Source organism: Lithobates pipiens, unplaced genomic scaffold (assembly GCF_037356315.1).
Source record: "Lithobates pipiens isolate NorthernLeopardFrog02 unplaced genomic scaffold, aLitPip1_a1.2 Scaffold_18, whole genome shotgun sequence".
Classification (NCBI taxonomy): domain Eukaryota; kingdom Metazoa; phylum Chordata; class Amphibia; order Anura; family Ranidae; genus Lithobates; species Lithobates pipiens.
This window is the reverse complement of record NW_027507758.1, coordinates 636,834,930-636,849,432: the sequence shown is the minus strand read 5'-3', so window position 1 is coordinate 636,849,432 and position 14,503 is coordinate 636,834,930. Positions and strand designations below refer to the sequence as shown.

At 46.8% G+C, this 14,503-nt stretch overlaps 1 protein-coding gene across 2 annotated transcripts in view; it reads right to left on the bottom strand.

Annotated features, from left to right (window-relative positions):
- Positions 1-14,503, bottom strand: part of LOC143989638 (uncharacterized) — a 127,475-nt gene that overhangs the window by 16,991 nt on the left and 95,981 nt on the right. The window contains exon 1 of one of the 2 annotated variants that reach the window (XM_077489892.1): positions 5,764-5,835. The exons of the other annotated variant lie outside the window; for it this stretch is intronic. The gene's annotated coding sequence lies outside the window, so the exon portion shown is untranslated. Of the gene's footprint in view, positions 1-5,763; positions 5,836-14,503 lie in introns of those variants that run through there. 2 annotated transcript variants of the gene reach the window in all.

Below are 14,503 nucleotides of genomic sequence, written 5' to 3'. Positions count from 1 at the left end.
CCTCAACTTGTTTGCTGAGAACCAAATTAGCCTTGGCTACTGAAGTGAACTCCAACACAGGCCATACCATACTCCTTAATGGTAGTATAAATCTTCATTTCCAAATCTATATTGTTGTTTTCATGTCTCTGCGAAGGCTATCACATCATCCACTGGCAGACTGGCACTTCTGGCTGGTCTGAAGATTACTTGGCTTGGCCAATTGCCTTTGCAGTAAGAGTTGGGCTTTACAGAGGGGATCTTGCATCCTCTGCTAGTATGAAGACACATCTGGTCAATCTTTTTAACGCTCTTTGGTCTGCTGTTTTTTTTTTTATTAGCTTGGTACCTAAGCCTTAGCAACTAGAGGTCCACCCAGTCAGTTTTCACTTGAGTGAACACATCTGCTGTTGTGTTTTACTGCCACCTGATATGCAATATGGCATAGCATCTTGGCGGGCATGTCCGCTAACCACACTCCCCCATTCTTCCCAGGATGGGTCCTTATTATGATTTCTTTTAGCCTGCCCCTTCTGGTAGAACTTTCAATGTATAGCAGTCTTTAGAGCCAAACAGGACCTGTCACTGTTGGAAGAACAAGTTGCCACTTTTCCTTTGGCGAGTGGTGCTGGTATTTAAGGGCTGGAGAGTTTTACAATCCATACTGCCCACACACTCTTTTTATATATGAAAGCATACCTACCTGACCCTTACCTTATAGAGGCTCCATACCTGACAGGTGGACACCAATCCATTCCCTGGAGCTCCCGGCCACTGCTACAGTGGGCCAGAAGTTACCCCAATATCATCTCACTGCTCTCTGTCAACTGAAAGCCGCATCCAGCCACAGGAAACAGACAAGGAGCCATCTTGGAAGGGGGCAGCCCTTACACCCCCCCCCCCCCAAAAAAAACTTCCAGCATCTTTGCAAGGGAAACCAACATATCCAAAGCCAAACTAACAAATGTGTGTGTGGGGCCGGAGGAGAGACTGGATCAGTCCCAACTGACCACAAGACAGAACTGTTTTACCTGCATCCAGAGACCAGTATCCCAGCCCCCTCAGTATATGGACCTGGGGGGGTCTCCCTCTTATAGAAGTTTTACAACCGAATAGGGGGGCTTCGTCACAGGAAAGATGCTGAACCTGTACGGCTGGCCAGATGAATCCGGCAGGTGAGGGCAAAAATAAAAATCTTCATTGATTCGCAGTTATAACCATTTTAGGGAAGAAAAAAAAGAGAATGCCGCCTAGGGGCAGGCTTATATAGTATAAGCAGTCCTGATTGGGCGAGCGAGAGATGGAGCCTATCCCATTTGTGTATGCTGTCATGCTTTGTGTCAGGAAAGGAAAATTACGGAAAGGTAAGTATTACATTTTCCATTTTCCTGGTGCCTTCATGGCAGAATATGCATGGTAAACTGTCTTCCAGGGAGTGAATTCCAAAGAAAACAGAATTTTTTATTGACTATTACGAAACAGAAAATTGTAAGGCCTTCCCCCAAAAATCCCAGGAGGTGAAACTAGCTGGATCAAGGCTGTAGTGAGCCATAAATGTGGAGAATGAGGACCAGCTTGCTGCTTTGCAGATTATCTTAGGGGAGACCTTTACCAAGGCTGCACATGAAGATGAAATCCCTATTGTCGAGTGCGCATTCACTTCCTGAGGAACAGGAAGCCCACTAGCCTGGTAAGTCCTGTGTATAATCCGCACAATCCATCCCGCTAATGTGAACCTCGATGCCGCTTGCTCTTCCCTTGCACCACTAGGAACTACAAATAATCTTTTGTCTTTACAGAGTTGTAGAGTTGCAGAGAAGTAGGACTTTAAGGCTCTTGCTACATCCAATTTGTGCAGTTTTGAGGAATTCTGTTCTTCCGGGAATGCTAGCAGGACCCATTCCTGATTGGAGTGATATGTGGAAGGAAACGTAGGAACGAAATTGATAGATAGGCTGAAGGACAACCCTGTCTGGATAGAAAACGATATAGGAATCCCAAGAGTCTAGGGCTTGAATTTCTGAGACTCTGGTCCATGATGTAACAGCTACTAGGAAGGTCACCTTCAGTGTGATGTCTTCCAAAGAACAGCCTTTCTGTAGGTGCGAAGGGAGGTGCTGCAAGAAAAATTAGCACTATCGGTAAGTCCCATTTGGGGTATAGACTTCTTCTTAGTGGTTTTAGCCTCATTACCGCCCTTAGAAAGCATTCTACCAGAAGATTTAGGGCCCATCTAGTGTCAGCGAGAGCGGAAAGGGCCAAGACATGCACCTTCAGGGTATTAAGGCCTAATCCTAAATCTAGGCCTGACTGGAGAAATTGCAGCATGTTCTGAACCTCCAGTCTTAGTGGGTCAAACGTTTCTCTTTGTGCTAATTCGAGAAATTTCTGCCAAATCCTGTAATAGGTATTGCTTGTGGAGGCCTTCCTTGCCTGAAGGAGAGTTTTGATAACTTGGATGGAACACCCTACTTCTTCCAATCTCCTCCTCTCAAATTCCAGACCCTTAAATTCAGATTCTCTGGATGCGGATGCACAAAGTCTCCCTGAAGGTGTGGAAGAGGGAGGGGTTTGCAGGGGGACAGATGCATCAGTAAGGTGAACCATGGCCTCCGCAGCCAATAAGTGATTAATGCCAACACGATCAGTCTCTCCTTGCCGAGTCGTTGGAGAAAACGTAGGATCATAGGGACTGGAGGGAAGGCAAAGGCCAAGGGGCAATCCCATGACTGAGCTAGCGCATCCACCCCCGCTGATGTCCGGCAGACATATCTTGAGAAAAAGAAAGGAGTCTTGGTGTTCAGAGGCGAGGCAAAAAGGTCTATTTAGGAGTGACCCCATTGTTGAAAAATCGAATCGAACAGTGTCTGGTTCAGAGACCACTCATTGTCGGCCATGTTCCTGGACAACAGATCCGCTTGGCGATTCTGAAAGGCTGGGATGTAGGCCGATCTGAGGTTCAGCAGGTTCCCCTCTGCCCATAACAGAATCGGCTCCACTTCCTGCATCATAAATCTGCTGTGTGTGCCGCCCTGGTTTTGCACATAGGCCACTGCCGCTCTTTTGTCCATATGTATCAGGAGCGATTTCCCTCAGAGAGGAGGGCAGAAGAGATATGGCCATCAAGGCTGCTCTCAGCTCTAGCACATTGGATACTACGTTGCTGGCGTCGGACCTCCATCTTCCCTTAACCATGTTGGATCTGCAACGAGTGCCCCAGCCTAACTGACTCTCGCCGGGCATAAGAATTGTCCAGGAGATGGGACCAAGATGGCAGTGATGGCAGAAGCTTTGGTGCCTTGTCCACCACCAGAGACCCACAGAGAGAAAAAAAAAGGGAGAGAGAAAGAGCAAATAGAGTAACGGCATAGAAAAAGAAAATGCAGCACACTGGCCCTGCATCAGGGATCTGCTGTGTGTGCCTCCCTGGTTTTGCACATAGGCCACCACCGCTCTGCTGTCCATATGTATCTGGAGCGATTTCCCTCAGAGAGCAGGCCAGAAGAGATATGGCCATTAAAGCTGCTATCAGCTCCAGCACATTGGATACTATGTTGCTGGTGTCGGACCGCCATCTTCCCTGAACCATGTCGCATCTGCAAGGAGTACCCCAGCCTAACTGACTCCCGTCGGACGTAAGAATGGGACCAAGATGGCAGTGATAGCGGAAGCTTTGTTGCCTTGTCCACCACCAGAGACCCACAGAGAGAAAAAAAAAAAAAAGGGAGAGAGAATGAGCAAATAGAGTCTCGGCATAGAAAAAGAAAACGCAGCACACTGGCCCTGCATCAGGGATCTGCTGTGTGTGCCTCCCTGGTTTTGCACATAGGCCACCGCCACTCTGCTGTTCATATGTATCCGGAGCGATTTCCGTCAGAGAGGAGGCCAGAAGAGATATGGCCATCAAAGCTGCTATCAGCTGCAGCACATTGGATACTACGTTGCTGGTGTCGGACCGCCATCTTCCCTGAACCATGTCGGATCTGCAACAAGTACCCCAGCCTAACTGACTCCCGTCGGATGTAAGAATGGGACCAAGATGGCAGTGATTGCGGAGGCTTTGGTGCCCTGCCCACCACCAGAGACCCGGAGAGAGAAAGACCAAATAGAGTGTCAGCATAGAAAAAGAAAATGCAGCACACTGGCCCTTTAAAAGATATGTAAACAAACACTTCCTACCTTGGGTACTCTCCATGCAAGCAGAAGAGCATGCGGAAGGCAAGAAAGCAACTATTTCCCCTGCTTCCCTACCTGTTTAAATAAAGTGAGGGCAAAATAAGCTGTGTGGAACAACCAAGATGGCCGCTCCTGCACTTCCTGCTACCCGCCCCATCCAGGAAGAAAAGCAAGAGCCATGCGTAGCACCCACAGCTATTACCTCTACACCACAGAGCAGGAGAAAACAGAGAAAGGGAGTCTGGCAGTAGGATAAGGCAGGACAGAGCCGCTGTGGGGACCAAATGGTGAGTCCCACATACACTGCCCCAAAAAGATCCACAGAAACCGGGGGTGGATCCACCAACCATACGTTATTCTTCCATGAAGGCACCAGGAAAACTGAACCATGTATGTCCAGCTTTGAAAGCAAGATATATTAACCATCATTAAACTGCGGCAGGTCGGCACGATCCCACAAACCGTCATAGCTGTACGTCGGTCCCTTTAGGCGGAATAGCAGGCATGCGCTGCACAGCGGGGGGGAGGCGGTGCTCAAGGCTGGCAGTCGCGATGACCGCCTGTCACCAGCGATCGCGGGCACGAGAGGCAGAACAGGGACGTGTGTGTGTGTGTGTAAACACACACATCCCAGTTCTGTGGGGAGAGAGAGAGATCGTGTGTAAGGATGAGCTCCGGTGTGTTCGCACAGCCCACGTGCAGAGCCAGCCAGGAAGTCGACGCGGCGCTGCGCTAATCACAGGCAGACATTTTCCCGACGCGCGGCTGCAGAGATCGGGAAATGTCTCACTGTCTGTGATTAGCGCAGCGCTGCGCCGACTTCCTGGCAGGCTCTGCGAACACGCCGGGGCTCATCCGTAATCGTGAGTTCCTACGAGCTGGGAACCACGATCTCTCATCACCTATAGCCACTCCCATCCCCTACAGTTAGAACACACACCCAGGAAACACACTTAACCCCTTGATCGCCCCGTAGTGTTAACCCCTTTCCTGCCAGTGACATTTATACAGTAATCAGTGCAATTTTATAGCACCGATCGCTGTATAATTGTCAATCGAACCAAAAATGTGTCAAAAGTGTCCGATGTGTCCGCCATAATGTCGCAGTCTCGATAAAAATCTCAGATCGCCGCCATTACTAGTAAAAAAAAAAAAAATAGCAATAATAAAAATGCCATAAATCTATCCCCTATTTTGTAGATGCTATAATTTTTTGCCCAAACCAATCAATATACGCTTATTGCGATGTATAAGGATACATATCGGCCTAAACTGAGGAAAAAATTTGCCTTTAAAAAAATAATAATTGGGGCTATTTATTACAGCAAAAAGTACAAAATATTGTGTTTTTTTTTTTTTCAAAATTGTCGCTCTCTCACTTTTTTGTTTTTAGCGCAAAAAATAAAAACTGCAGAGATGATCAAATACTAACAAAAGAAAGCTCTATTTGTGGGGAAAAATGGACATAAATTTTGATTGGGTGCTGTATTGCATGACCGCGCAATTGTCAGTTAAAATTATGCTCTGGTCATTGAGCAGACAAATCTTCAGGGGCTGAAGTGGTTAATCATCAACTTATCCCCTTGAAGGGGTTAATTTAAGCATTACCTCCTCTGCCGCCAGATGCTGCAGTGTCTTCTCTCTACGTTCTACCAAATAGGATGTCTGTCAGTACCTGACATCACTTCCTGTCTGACATCACTTCCTGTCTTTATTCCATAGAGACTTCCTGTCTGGGTAGAGGTGAGATCACCACCTTGTGGAGATCAGAGGAACTGCAGCCCAGAGAAACATCTCGTAGTGTGAACACGGCCTTGTGCTGTGTGTATGTACTGTATATCCTTCCCCTTTCTCTCCTCCCTGAGTGTGTATGAAGAGGCGGAGCCCTGAGTGTGTATGAAGAGGCAGAGCCCTGAGTGTGTATGAAGAGGCAGAGCCCTGAGTGTGTATGATGAGGCGGAGCTCTGAGTGTGTATGAAGAGGCGGAGCTCTGAGTGTGTATGAAGAGGCAGAGCTCTGAGTGTGTATGAAGAGGCGGAGCTCTGAGTGTGTATGAAGAGGCGGAGCTCTGAGTGTGTATGAAGAGGCAGAGCGCTGAGTGTGTATGAAGAGGCGTAGCACTGCGTGTGTATGAAGAGGCGTAGCACTGAGTGTGTATGAAGAGGCGGAGCCTTGAGTGTGTGAAGAGGCGGAGCCCTGAGTGTGTATGAAGAGGCGTAGCACTGCGTGTGTATGATGAGGCGGAGCTCTGAGTGTGTATGAAGAGGCGGAGCTCTGAGTGTGTATGAAGAGGCGGAGCTCTGAGTGTGTATGAAGAGGAGGAGCCCTGAGTGTGTATGAAGAGGTGGAGCCCTGAGTGTGTATGAAGAGACGGAGCTCTGAGTGTGTATGAAGAGACGGAGCTCTGAGTGTGTATGAAGAGGCGGAGCTCTGAGTGTGTATGAAGAGGCGGAGCTCTGAGTGTGTATGAAGAGGCGGAGCGCTGAGTGTGTATGAAGAGGCGGAGCTCCTGCTTTAACAGCGGTCGGAGGAGGCGGAGTCTAGGAGGGAGATGACAGAAAGCTCAGCAGACTTGCAGGAGTGAGCGAGGAGGATCCGGTTCCTTTGCCATCGGAGGTGAGGAGGGTGTGAAGGATGTTGGTGACTCTGGTAGATGAAAAGCTGGGAGTCATATTGGTCTGGTGAGTGGGGAAGCACCACTAAGGGGGCACCCTCACCATCACGTGTGTAAGAGGAGGAAGAAGGCGTGGCTACACTACAGCTGCCACAGTTTGGAGCACCGAGAACTTTACACCTTATCAACTTTTCACTGATTGGTGGATTTGTTTTGGAGCAAAATAAGTTAATTGAAGTAGATGTAAAGTGGAAGCAGTGGACTTGCAGAGAACACTATATTGAGCACAAAATATTGTATGATTACATGAATTTGCACATGTAGCACTAACCCCCAAAGGAGCTGCTGGTTTCGTTGGGCTTACCGTTACCTTCTTTTCCTCAATTCACGTCTAGGGGTGTCCCGTGGTAGATGGCCCAGTAACTTGAGAGACTGACGACAGATCCGCATAAAGGGATTTTTATTTGCAAAACATAGACCAGGGGTAATGAATTAAAATTAAAGGAGGTCCGGTCGCCAAAATTTTCTTTGGGCCGAGGTCCGAATCTCAAGTCTGTGCTACGACTCAGAAATATTGTAGTAACTGTATATCTATCAAAAACATGAGAAATGTACAATTTCCTTAGCATTTCAAAAATATTTATTGTCAAGTTACATCTGGTGATCCCAGATCAAGTTAAAACTGGTGTCCCCATCACAGTGCCCCTTTAAATCAGGTGTCCCCATCACAGTGCCCCTTTAAATCAGGTGTCCCCATCACAGTGCCCCTTTACATCAGGTGTCCCCATCGCAGTGCTTCTTTAAATCAGGTGTCCCCATCAGTGCCCCTTTACATCAGGTGTCCCCATCACAGTGCTTCTTTAAATCAGGTGTCCCCATCACAGTGCCCCTTTAAATCTGGTGTCCCCATCACAGTGCCCCTTTACATCAGGTGTCCCCATCACAGTGCCCCTTTACATCAGGTGTCCCCATCACAGTGCCCCTTTACATCAGGTGTCCCCATCACAGTGCCCCTTTACATCAGGTGTCCCCATCACAGTGCCCCTTTACATCAGGTGTCCCCATCACAGTGCCCCTTAACATCAGGTGTCCCCATCACAGTGCCCCTTAACATAAAATGTGCACATCAGGATTTCCCTTAACATAAAATAAGTGTCATGCTGATGGGCACATTTTATATTAAGGGGCACTCTGATGGACACAACAAAACATGCCCCTTAACTTAAAATTTGCCCATCAAAGTGCCCCTTTTAATATAAAATGTACCTATCAGTGTTGCTCTTAAAATAAAATCTGCCCATCAGCGTGCCCCTTAACATGAAATAAGGGTCACACTGATGGGCACCTATTATGTTAGGAGGCATTCTGATGGACAATTTTTATTTTAAGGGGCATGCTGATGAGTATATTTTTAATGTGCACATCGATGGGCATATTTTGTAGGGCACATTTTGTTGTACCCATCAGCGTGCCCCTTAACAAAATATGCCCATCGATGTGCACATTAAAAATATACCCATCGGCGTGCCCCGTAAAATAAAATGTGTCCATCGGATTACCCCTTAACATAAAAGGTGCCCATCAGCGTGACCCTTATTTTATGTTAAGGGGCACGTTGATGGGAAAATTTTATGTTAAAGGGCACTCTGATGGGCACATTTTATTTTAAGGGACACGCTGATGGGTATATTTTTAATGTGCACATCGATGGGCATATTTTGTTAAGGGGCACTTTAACAAAACATGCCCATCAGTGTGCACATAAAAAATATATCCATCAGCGTGCCCCTTAAAATAAAATGTGCCCATCAGAGTGTCCTTTAACATAACATTTTCCCATCAGCGTGCCCTTTACAAAAAAAGCCCCTTAAAATATGCCCAACAGTGTGCACAACACTGATCACTAATAGTGAACTAATGTGCCCACATACCTTAACTGCAGGAGTGTGGGCACAACTGAAGCTGCCTCTCGATGAGATCCAGGACCCGGGAACTGCGGGCAGCAGGGGGGCGGGGCGCGCACGTGACGTCACACCCCTACTGCCCGTGTCTCTTCAGCTCCGAGAGACGCGGCCAGGAGCAGGGGGCGGGCGCATGCGCGCAGCGTCACTGGTTGCTGGGGAAACCCGCGGTCCCAGCAAACCAGTGATTGCTGTCGCTTGCTACACTGGCGGCATGGCGGTCCGGGCAGAAGCGCTGCTCGGTCCGGACTCGGACCGCGGGCCGCCATTTAGTGACGGCTGACATAGACAATAAACAGTCTCTTAATTTGGGATCAGAGGGTTGGAAAGGAAGCCCAGGTACTCTTATGCCGCGTACACACGACCGGACTTTTCGAGGGACTAGGTCCGACGGTCTATCCGACGGACTTTCGGCGGAGTTCCGACGGACTTTCCGAATGAACGGACTTGGCCACACACAATCACACCAAAGTCTGACGGATTCAAACGTGATGACGTACGACCGGACTACAATAAGGAAGTTCATAGCCAATAGCTGCCCTAGTATCGGTTTTTGTCCGTCGGACTAGCATACACACAGACCGATTTCTCGGTCCGGTGGAAAAATGTAAAATATGTTCTATTTCTAAAGTCTACTGTATTTTTGGCAAGCAAAGGTCTGATGGAGCCCACACAAGATCGAATTGTCCGACGGACTCGCTCTGTCGGACCTTTGCTGTCAAAAAGTCCGGACGCGTGTACGCGGCATAACTGTCATAGTCAGTGTTGAAAAACTTGCATACTTTGACCGCATCCAGAGAATAGCTATTCAAAATTGGATGTCCACTCAAGTTGGACAGTCCCTCTCTCACAAGGTCTAGTGGCCAACAAGGTGCTTAACTCAGGAACAGGTCTCTGCCACAGATGTTGTTGTAGAACACATAGGAAAATTAAATTTGTAGAACAGATCGTGTGATACCTGGATCTTTCTGCCAGCTTGGCGATATCCACGAGATCCGATTCTCTTAGGTACTTTAGCTCCTCCAGGCTCTTGCTAAGAAACCAACCCGTACGTGGCCTTCTTCTGAAGAGTCCTCCCCTGGATAGCTTGAAGTTACTGGGTCTCTCCCAAACCGGAGACGCCACCCAAACACCTCAGAATCCTCCTTTAGTTTCCTTGCCTCAAGCCAGCCATCCCCGAGGCAACAAGTCGGATGGATCCGCACCCCAGGCCATAGCCTTCCTGGGGGCTGGTCAGGAGGACCAGGACCATGAAGTCAGCACATCCTTCAGGACCGGAACCCCGAACCACGTGACATCCACATCTTAAGTACCCTCTCCCAGAAAGCACAGCGAGAGCACCATTCCCCCTAGGCGGGCTCTGAGAGAGAGTAATCTTAAAGCATCCAACCAGACTGTAGTTCCATGCCTGCCAGAAGAGACAGTACCCCCTGTGGCCAGGCTGAACATCTCATAGTCCAGTCAGACTGATGCTGAGGGCCAAATGTAGACAATTGTACCCAAACCAAACTGCAGTTCAGGTGTAAACTTAATTTTGAAAAACACATAGCGCGTGCCCCTGCCATTTTAGACAATGTCCTCATCGTCTGGGAAGGACAGGAAAAAAAACGGATAAAACAAACTTAGCCCTAGCAAAAACAACAGAGTACCTGAACGTTGGAGTAGGAATGGGGAAAGAAGAAAAGGAACAATAAACCTTAAGTACTATGAGAAGACATTGTTTAGTGACACAGCATTATCACACGTGAAGATCACCACCCAAACCTGTCTACCTAAACCACCCACTCTCTGGCAGCTTGATAGATGCTCTTTGGTGGATCCTAAGGATGAGCCGAACACCCCCCGGTTCGGTTCGCACCAGAACCTGCGAACAGACCTAAACTTTGTGTGAACTTTAGAACCCTATTAAAGTCTATGGGACTTGAACGTTCAAAATCTAAAGTGCTAATTCTAAAGGCTAATATGCAAGTTATTGTCCTAAAAGTGTTTGGGGACCCGGGTCCTGCCCCAGGGGACATGTATCAATGCAAAAAAAAGTTTTAAAAACGGCCGTTTTTTTGGGGAGCAGTGATTTTAATAATGCTTAATGGGAAACAATAAATTTGAAATATTCCTTTAAATTTCATACCTGGGGGGTGTCTATAGTATGCCTGTGAAGGGGCGCATGTTTCCCGTGCTTAGAACTGTCCCTGCACAAAGTGTAATTTCTGCAGGCTCATCCTTATGCAGGAGACCCATTTTTCAGTCTCCAATCATCTTCAATACTTTGATAAGGCCTTCAAACTATTTTATTGCACCACTCATACAGCTAAGTCCTGGGGAGTAGCCATATTCATACGCAACACCCTGCTGTACATGAAGCCTGAAAGCCAATTTATAATCCTCCAAGGCACGATACAAGACCGCGCTACCACTATAGCCTCTGTTTATGCTCCGAATGAGGCCCAGGCTTAATTTTTCCAATGCTTTTTTGATACTTTAGATCGATATCTCTCCACACACTTGGTTGTCGGGGGCGATTTCAATCTTACAGCTCACCCGGTGTTAGATAGAAGCTGAGTTACTCCTTCCTCGAAAGGCCTTTCCTAAATCAATAGTAGGTTCCCTCAATGCTTTGCAACTGATTGACGCCTGGCAAGCGCACAATGTGGGTGCTAGATCATATACCTTTCACTCTAACCCACATGACAGTTATGCCCGCCTCGACTATATTGCACCCTAGTTGTCCTCACCAATTCAGCTGCTGCTGAGATCCATGTGTGACCTTGGTCGGATCCCCACATGGTGGCATTCTCAATGGCTCAAATAGGCCTCAAACCCACTTCACATTCATGGAGACTTATCGATTCTCTTCTTACTGACCCTGCTATTATAGACTCACTTATCGATCATTTAGGTAACTATTTTACTGAGAATTCCTTGCCTAACACGTCCCCAACTACGCTGTGGACAGCCCATAAGGTGGTCATGCGGGGTCATCTCATTCACCTAGCATCTTAAAAGCATAGAACTAAACTGGCTGGTCTACGTTCCCTTACTAAGACACTAGACCATTTGTACAACCACTATAACCAATTGCCCACCCCAACCCCCTCGAACAAATCAACTCCAAAAAAAGTGCAAGTGGTCCAAGCCTAAATTTCTGCTGTTTAGTAGCAGAGTGCTTCTATGATGTTCACTAGAAAATGTAACCATATGGTTAAAACACCTCATGTATATAAACTGCCAAACTCATCTGGCTCATCTGGTTTTCCAACGCAGCGGTGGCTGCTGACCCGGCCTCTCAAGCTTGGTTTTTTGGTTTTGGTTTATCGCTGCCCGCTTGGTCTGCTCAGCAACTTGAAGCCTTGAACGCCCCGTGTACTAGTTCAGAAATTGCAGACATTATTAAGTTAAATCATCCACAGCCCCTGGCCCAGATGGCTATACAACCACTTACTATAAAAAAATCTCCTCCACACCGACCCCTAAACTAGTCACTCTCTATAATCAAATTTTTTAGGGTCACCACTTTCCATCAGCGATGCTTTTGGCCAATATGTCCCTTATCCCGAAACCACACAAAGATCATTCCGCCACCCAAAACTTTCGACCCATCTCAGTCATCAACGACAACTTAAAAATAGTTAGCAGGTTGCTGGCAGACAGACTGGCCTCGGTGATAACCACACTTATTTCCCCAAACCAAACTGGCTTCATACTGGGTAGGCAAATTACCGATAATATTAGGTTAGTAACAAACATTATCCAAGACGCCAACTCTACACAGGTACTACTCCTTAGCCTCGACATACACAAGGCATTTGATAGTGTGAGCTGGTCATACCTTAATCACCTACTGCCTAGATTTGGTATTAAAGGAGCTTTTATGGAAGGTTTTCGCACCCTATATCAAGATTCCCAAACACATATTAGGTTTCCGGGCAATAATTCCCAATTCTTCTCACTTCATAGAGGAAAGAGACAGGCTGCCCTCTGTCTCCTTTTCTATTTGAGGCTCTGAGGAAGAAGGTATCCCTTCGAAATGCGTCAGCCAGCAGTGGCCCTTAAAATCTTCTCCATTACCATCTGGAGTCTGTTGTCATGAGACCGATAACCATCATCTGAAGGCTTTTTATATTGCGGTTTTCTATCACATGTTTGTGAGTAGTTTTTAATTTATTTTTTTAATAAAATATACCCAAGGATAATGCACAAGGTTGGTGCACCCTCTTTTTTCTATTTCCCCTCTTATATTTGCCCTGGCAATAGAACCTTTGTCTAGAGCAGCAGTCTCCAAACTGTGGCCCGGGGCCGGAGGTGGCCCTTTGTTTGCCTTTATGCGGCCCATGGGGCACCATTACATCCAATGACACTAACGATGGTGCATTATTCCTGCCGCTGACACCAACAATGGGGCACTATTCCTCCCACTGACACCATCAAAAGGGCATAATTCCTTCCACTGATACCAACGATGGGGCAAAATTCCTTTCATTGACACCATTGATGGTGCATAATTCCTACACAAACCACTATATGTATGTCAATTAATCTTCCAATAAAACATTTGTAAACATAAAATAAGAATATGCATAGATCCCAAATTCTTGAATCAGGCACTGAGGCGATCTCATTACATCATGCCAACTCTAAAGGATGTTTTTTACAAGCTGCCAAAGGTACAGCTGTTCATGCTTGTTGATGCCCGAGATGCATTTTTCGCAATGAATGTTGGATACTTCAAGTAGCTACATGACAAATTTCTGGACTCCCTGGGACAGGAAAAGGTGGCTCAAATTGCTTTTTGGATTATTGGTTGCACCAGAGGGGTATCAACATAAACAACATGAACTATTGGCAGGACTCAATGGTATTGAACCAGTTGCTGATGACAAACTTGTGGTAGGCTGTGGGCATATGAATGGAGGAGGAGAGCAAGATCATGATGGCAAACTGCTGGAATTGATGAATCATTGTAGGCAGGTGAAACTAATGCCATGTACACACGATCGGAAATTCTTGTCTGAAAAGCTCTGATGGTTTTCCCGACGGAATTCGGCTCAAGCTGTCTTGCCTACACACGGTCACACCAAATTCTGATTGTTTATAACGCGGTGACGTACAACACGTACGACGCGACTAGAAAAAGGAAGTTCAATAGCCAGTAGCCAATAGCTTCTGTCTTGTAGTTGAATCTGAGCATGCGTGATTTTTGGCATGTCGGAATTGCATACACACGATCAGAATTACCGATAGAAAGTTTTTCTGTCGGGAAAATTGAGAACATGCTATCAATTTTTGACTGGTGGGAATTCGGACAGCTAAATTCCGATAGAGCATACACGCGGTCGCATTTTCCGAGGAAAAGCTCTCATCTGTCTTTTTCTGCCCGGAATTCTGATCGTGTGTACGTGGCATAAGACTTGCCATGAAAAAAATGCAATTCAAGGTCAAATACAGTGGTGTGAAAAAGTGTTTGCCCCCTTCCTCATTTCCTGTTCCTTTGCATGTTTGTCACACTTAAGTGTTTCGGAACATCAAACCAATTTAAACAATAGTCAAGGACAACACAAGTAAACACAAAATGCAATTTGTAAATGAAGGTGTTTATTATTAAAGGTGAAAAAAAATCCAAACCATCATGGCCCTGTGTGAAAAAGTGATTGCCCCCTAAACCTAATAACTGGTTGGGCCACCCTTAGCAGCAACAACTGCAACCAAGCGTTTGCGATAATGTGCAATGAGGCTTTTACAGCGTCCTGGAGGAATTTTGGCCCACTCATCTTTGCAG